Consider the following 7,576-nt stretch of genomic DNA (forward strand, 5'->3'; position numbering starts at 1 on the left):
CCTGCCTACGGAAGTAGCAGGAGAGACCCGTCATCAGCTGGACTTTCCCGGCGTAGCAGGGCGCCAAGGGAAATATCAGATCCTCACCACCAAAGGCGGACTCCAAGCCTATCCAGCAGGAGCCACTGGACCAGCAGTCGCCGGAGTGATTTCTCTGGGGGAGACCTGCGCCAGCGTTTGAGTTTGCCGCAAAGTCCTCGAGTCACCCAAGGAGGCGACCTTCGAGATCGCCTCAACTCTCATAGAGGGGGGCAGGCAAGAGGAGACAGCCATGCTCACTTAGGGGGGGCCCTGTCCGAAGTACGTAACGGAGGGAATGCCCCAAATAACCTATCTCAATATAGGAGGGGCAATAACCCACCAAATATGTACGATGGATCTGGAGCTATTGAACCGCCCCGGAATAACCAAGGACACCAGGACCAAACCCTCGAACACCTAACTCAGATGGAGGAGCTGATGAGGAAGCTCCTGACGGAGAAAGAAAAATATGAGTACAATTCAGGGGACGAGATGGAACTCTTCGCCCCCAGTATAGCAGCAACGGCGTACCCATCTGGTTTCCGTATGCCTCACTTGTCAAAGTTCAATGGGGACGGAGACCCATCGGACCATCTAGGGATGTTCAACACCCTGATGATGGCCCATAACATTGGCCCCGAGCTGAGATGTTTAATCTTCCCTTCCACATTGACTGGACCTGCCAGGCAGTGGTTCAAGCAATAAAATGCAGTCAATCAGTTCCTGGAAGACCTTCTCAGCTGACTTCAAAAGGGCATTTCGAGCCTCCCAGGCCGTCCGTGTTCAGGCCGACTCCCTGGCTAACGTGAGGCAGTAGCCCGGTGAGACTTTTAAGGCCTACCTGAGCAGATTCGCGAACGTTGCTTCTCGAGCTAGAGACGCGGATGATAGCTCCAAGTTCATGGCCATGAGAACCGGAATCCTCGTCGGAGGAGACCTTTGGAAGGATATATAAAGGAAGGGAGTCAGCTCGGTTAACGAATTCCTTAACAGGGCCCAAGAATGGATAAACTTGGAGGAAGCCGAAGCTTTAGCTGCGGGAACCAGCCAGGTCCCCGAGCAGCCCGCTGGAGTGGGGACGGAGGTTGTGGCAGCGACCCAAAATGTCACGTAGAACAACCAGCCCAGTGGAGGCAAAAGAAAGGGAAATGGCAAAAACAGTCCGCATGGCCAAAAGAAGAATAAGTCCATAGACAAGTTTAAGCCCGTCTTCACGACTTGTACTGAGCTCACCCAGTCTAGGGAAAATATCTTCCTAGCCAACTCTACTCGAGTCCCCTGGAAGAGGCCGGAGCCATTAAAGCACCACAAGGGGAAGAGAGACACTTCCAAGTTTTGCCGTTTTCATAACGATGTCGGCCACAATATTGACGATTGTAGACATCTAAAAGACGAGATAGAGACTCTCATCCGAGTCGGCCCCTTGGCTCAATACGCACGGAACAGGGTTCCAGCAAACCGACCTGCTCCGGAAGTCCCGGCCAGTCAGCCCGGGTCTCGGGTAGACCAGGATGTTCCTCCTCCTGTGGTAGGAGGAGAGATATCCACCATCTCTGGAGGTCCGCACATGGCCGGCACGAGCAGAGGCGCCCAGAAGAGATATGTGAATGAACTAAAGGCTCATAACGGAGTGGAGTTCATCCCGGAACAACGTCAGTCAAAGCAGCAGCGATTGGAGAAGCAACCAATCATTTTTACGGAGGAAGATGCGGGCCATGTCCAGTTCCCTCACAATGATCCTCTGGTCGTAGAAGTCCAGCTCGCCAACCAGAGAGTAAGGAGGGTACCGATAGACAACGGGAGTTCGGTGAACCTCCTATTCCGATCCACCTTAGAGAAGATGGGTTTGACTGTCACCGAGCTGAAGGCAACCTCCATGATGTTGTATGGTTTTTCGGGAGAAGGATCAGCAGCGATAGGGACGATCGAGCTGGTGATCACCCTAGGTGAAGGATCTCGGACAGTCTCCAAACTCCTCGAGTTCGTGGTCATTGACTGCTCCGCTGCCTACAACGCCATTTTGGGACGACCTACGCTCATAGCTTTTGAGGCCGTCACGTTCATTCGCCACCTCGCGATGAAATTCCCTACTTCGACGGGAATCTGCATTATCCATGGCGATCAGCTCACTGCCAGGGAATGCTACAACATTTCCATGAAGGGAAAATCTAAACCCGGGCAGCTGGCAATGGCCATTCAAGGTGGAGAGGAATCTCAGGAACCCTTAGCAGATCCTGAGATTGAAAAACCTTAAAGCGCCGAGGGGGAAAATGTCATCTTAAGTGAGGATATTGACCCCCAAATAGGCTAGGACAGATCCGAGCTCCAGGCGATTAAGGAGCTCGAGGAAGTGAACATTGATCCGCAGAATCCATCACGGATGGTCAGGCTCGAGAAAAACCTCTGTAGCAAGAGGAGGGCAGAGCTAACCATGTTTCTGCGAGATAACCTGGACGTGTTTGCCTAGTCCCATGAGGACATGGTGGGAATCAGCCCAAGTGTCATCATGCATACACTTCATCTGGATAAGAGCGTTCCCGCCAAGTCCCAGAAGCAAAGGTGTTTAGGAACAACTCGAGCTGAAGCCCTAGAGGAAGAAGTAGCCTGGCTAAAAAAATGTGGCTTCATCCGTGAAGCCAAGTTTCCAATCTGGGTTGCCAACCCCGTGCTGGTCCCGAAGCCTAACGGGAAATGGCAGACCTGCATCGACTTCTCCGAACTGAATAAGGCCTGCCCCAAGGATTGCTTTCCATTGCCAAGGATTGATCATTTGGTGGACACCACAGCGGGGCACGAGCTCATGTCATTTATGGACGCGTACTCAGGCTACAATCAGACCGCGATGAATCTGGCAGACCAGGAACACACCAGCTTCATGACCCTGACTAACGTCTATCGTTACAAGGTCATGCCGTTCGGTCTGAAGAACGCCGGAGCTACCTACCAAAGGCTAGTAAATAGAATGTTCGCAGACCAGATCGGAAAAAACATGGAAGTGTACGTTGATGACATGCTAGTCTAGTCAAAAACTGCTGATAACCATGTTTCCGACTTGGAAGAATGTTTTAAGATACTACGGGAATATGGCATGAGGCTCAATCCACAGAAATGCACTTTTGGAGTCGCGTCAGGGAAATTCCTGGGGTTCATAGTCAATACCCGAGGAATCGAGGCAAATCCTGACAAGATCAGATCACTGCTCGAGCTTCCTTCGCCCAGGTCGCGAAAAGATGTCCAAGGCCTGACAGGAAGAGTGGCAGCCCTCAACCGGTTTATTTCCAAGTCCACCAATAAGTGTTTGCCCTTCTACAACCTGCTCCGAGGAAACAAGAAGTTTGAACGGACAGTAGAATGCGAAAGCGCATTCCTCGACCTGAAGGCACATCTGGTTGAGCCGCCCGTGCTATCCAAACCCAAGGCAGGAGAGCCTCTTTTTCTTTACCTGGCTGTTACTGAGGACGCAGCTAGTGCCATAATGGTACGAGAAGAGGACCAAGTTCAGAAGCCAGTCTACTACATCAGCAAGAGACTTCTCAGGGCTGAGTCCCGATACCCGCTGATGGAGAAATTGGCGTTCTGCCTTATCATGGCTTCGTAAAAGCTTAGGCCGTACTTCCAGTCCCACTTGATTCACGTCATGACCGATCAACCTTTAAGGCAGGTTTTGCAAAAACCTGAAGCATCAGGACGATTGTTAAAGTGGGCCATCGAACTCAGTCAGTTCGAGATTCTGTACACTCCGCGAACTGCTATAAAAGGTTAGGCCCTGGCCGATTTTATGGCAGAATGCACGGGATTCCAGGAGAATCCCGCAGAAGACTCACCCCAAATCAGCTCGCCCCAGGCTTCGTGGAGGGTCTTTGTAGATGGTTCATCCAACAAGAACGGCTCCGGAGTTGGAATCATTTTGATATCCCCCGAGGGACATAGATTCCATTCGGCACTAAGATTCGGACTCAAAGCCTCCAACAACGAGGCCGAATACGAAGCTTTGCTGGCAGGACTAAGGATAGCCCAGGAGTTGAAGGTGTGCTCCGTCCAGTGCTTCAGTGACTCCCAGCTCGTTGTAAACCAGGTCCTGGGAGAATATCAAGCACGGGGACCCAAGATGGCCACCTATCTGGCAAAGGTAAAAGTTGAGCTGTCCGCGTTTGAGCGAGGCTCGATCGAACAGATACCTCGAGAGCAGAATGCTAACGCAGGCGCCCTTACAAAGCTCGCCACCTCTGGGGAAACGGAGACCTTGGGGCTAGTACCAGTCGTATTCTTGGAGAAACCAAGCGTAGAAGATGTCAGGACGGAGGTCGAGATGATCGATGCCAGGCAGACTTGGATGACCCCCATCCTTGAATATCTCATCAAGGGTAAGCTGCCTGAAGGACGTAACGATGCACGGCGAGTCCTGTACCAAGCTCCTAGGTATACGATAGTCGATGGGGTGTTGTACCGACATGGGCACTCCCTACCTCTCCTCCGGTGTGTTCTTCCAGGCGAAGCAAAGGCCATCCTGCAGGAAGTGCACGAAGGATTTTGCGGAGACCACACTGGGGGGCAAAGCTTGGCCTTAAAGGTCCTAAGGCAAGGATATTACTGGCCTACTCTGTCCAAAGACTCAATCTCATACGTGAAGAAGTGCGACAAGTGCCAGCGATTCGCCGCAGTTGCCCGAGCTCCTCTAGTCGAGCTGACGATGATCTTGTCCCCATGGCCATTTGCCGTTTGGGGGATAGACTTGGTTGGCGCCCTCCCCACTGGAAAAGGCGGGGTCCGTTACGCCGTGGTAGCCATCGACTACTTTACGAAATGGGCTGAGGCAGAACCTTTGGCAACAATAACGTCCAAAAAAGTGCTCGACTTCGTGGTTAAGAGCATTATCTGCCGGTTCGACCTGCCTAAGAAGATCATTTCCGACAACGGCACTCAGTTCGACAGTGACCTGTTCACCGAGTTTTGTGAAAGACACGGAATCGTAAAGAGTTTCTCCTCTGTGGCCTATCCTCAGGCTAATGGCCAGGTCGAAGCTGTCAACAAGACCCTAAAGACGAGCCTCAAGAAGAGATTAGACGAAGCAAAGGGGGTCTGGCCAGAATAGCTCCCCCAGGTCCTATGGGCATACCGGACCTCGCATCGGACTCCTACGGGTCATACTCCCTTTTCCCTGACCTTTGGGAGTGAGGTAGTCCTCCCCGTGGAAATTAAGGTGCTTTCGCATAGAGTCCAGTCTTACGACCAACATCGAAACCATGAGCTCCTGTGCAATTCCCTCAATCTAGTTGATGAAAGGCGAGAGGATTCGCAACTCCAGCTCGCCCATTATCAGCAGAAAATCACTCGCTACTTCAACACCAAAGTCAAAAAACGCGCCTTTAGCGTTGGCGACTTGATCCTAAGGAGAGTTTTCATAGCCGGGAAAGATCCCAAAGATGGAGTTTTGGGATCGAACTGGGAAGGACCATACCAGGTCATCGAAACCATTAAGGAGGGAACTTATAAGTTAGCTCGACTTGATAGAGGGGCGGTCCCGCGAACTTGGAACGCCATCCACTTAAAGAAATATTATCAATGATTCACTTGTAAGGCTTGGAAGGCCACTTTTTATGTATTAATGAGAATCAGCTTTTTATGCATGTTTGCAAGTGTAATCTAAAGTAACCACGAAAGACCCTTTCCCAGTTACTAGGGGGGCATATGGTACCTGAATATAACCAGGTCTCCTTAATGACTTAGAAGTTGATTCATATCGATTGACCGTTGTTTTCTTAAAAAATGCGAGATATTGATAAGGGTTAACGCTAACTAAGTCCTATCCTGGTCCTAACCAGGTCATAAAACTTAGAAGTTGATTTAAATCTATTGATCGTTGTTCTTCTTAAAGAGCTTGAGATATGGATAAAAGTTAACGCAAACTAAGTTTTCAAATTAAGTTCCTGGTCCTAACCGGGTCATAAAACTTAGAAGTTGATTTAAATCTATTGATCGTTGTTCTACTTAAAGAGCTCGAGATATGGATAAAAGTTAACGCGAACTAAGTTTTCAAATTAAGTTCCTGGTCCTAACCGGGTCATAAAACTTAGAAGTTGATTTAAATCTATTGATCGTTGTTCTTCTTAAAGAGCTCGAGATATGGATAAAAGTAAACGCAAACTAAGTTTTCAAATTAAGTTCCTGGTCCTAACCGGGTAATAAAACTTAGAAGTTGATTTAAATCTATTGATCGTTGTTCTTCTTAAAGAGCTCGAGATATGGATAAAAGTTAACGCGAACTAAGTTTTCAAATTAAGTTCCTAGTCCTAACCGGGTCATAAAACTTAGAAGTTGATTTAAATCTATTGATCGTTGTTCTTCTTAAAGAGCTCAAGATATGGATAAAAGTTAACGCGAACTAAGTTTTCAAATTAAGTTCCTGGTCCTAACCGGGTCATAAAACTTGGAAGTTGATTTAAATCTATCGATCGTTGTTCTTCCTAAAAGAGTTCGAGATATGGATAAAGATCAGCACGAACTAAGTTTTTCAAGAAATTGTAACCAAAATGCGTAAAGGCAAGATAGAGTATAAATTAAAAGCGTCAAATCAAATTGTCTCGAGGTGAAAGCACCTCGTGCAAAGGTTAGATAAAAAGTATTTAAAAATATTGAAGGGCACAAGAAAAGAAACGATCTAAGCTCTGCCAGGTGGCCCCTTGGAGGTCGCTGTCTCGCCTTGCTCAGCTGCGCTAGAACCATCCCCGGTCTCCGAGGGCGCCTCTTTATCAAGGCGAGCTTGGAACTTCACCAGCAAGCGCTCCCAGAGGCTCGCTGACATGAAGGAGAAGTCTGCATCTGGATTGTAGACCCAGCAATGGTAGAACAGATCTTCCATGGACTTTTCCGAAGTTTTCCGCTCGGCCTCTAGGGCAGCCTGGGCGACCTGGACCTCAGTCTTCACGGCATCTAGGTCTGTCCGCGAGGTGGTAAGAGAGGTCTCGAGCTCTTGGACCTTCGAGCGGGTTTTTTCCAACTCGACCTGGGAGGCCGCCAAGGCATCCTTAGCCGCCTGCAGGGTAGTCTGGTGCTCACTCCTCATGTCCTCGAGCTGAGTTTTGGTCCTGACGATGCTCCGATGAAAAGAAAATTGCCTTAGAAAAAAAAGGGAAGGAAAAGCAGAGCAAAGTGTAATGATAAAAACCACAAAAAATTAAGTTAGCTTACCGTCATGGCCATGCCCAATGAAGACTCTAGCACGCCCACCGGGCTCAGTGTCTCGATGGCCCGGAGCTCCTTCTCGGTGAACCTGTATATGTGGCTGACGGCGTAGTTCGCCGACTCATACACCATTCCCCGGAAGGCCTCGGGGATCTTCTCCAGGTCTTGGGGATTGACTAGGATGCGTACATCTGAGGGTACAACCGCCGAAGTCCCGAGCTCTGTTCCTGCGTCCCGGGCGGCGGCTGGAGCTCGCGGAGGGGGTGGAGGCATGTTGCTTCCCCCTGCAGCAGGAAGAACCGCTCCCGCGACCTGGGCAGCCGGGGTTTGTTCCTTCTCCTTTGTCGGAGACTTGGTGGGGACCCCAGCGGCG

Source organism: Humulus lupulus, chromosome 1 (assembly GCF_963169125.1).
Source record: "Humulus lupulus chromosome 1, drHumLupu1.1, whole genome shotgun sequence".
NCBI classification, from domain to species: Eukaryota; Viridiplantae; Streptophyta; class Magnoliopsida; order Rosales; family Cannabaceae; genus Humulus; species Humulus lupulus.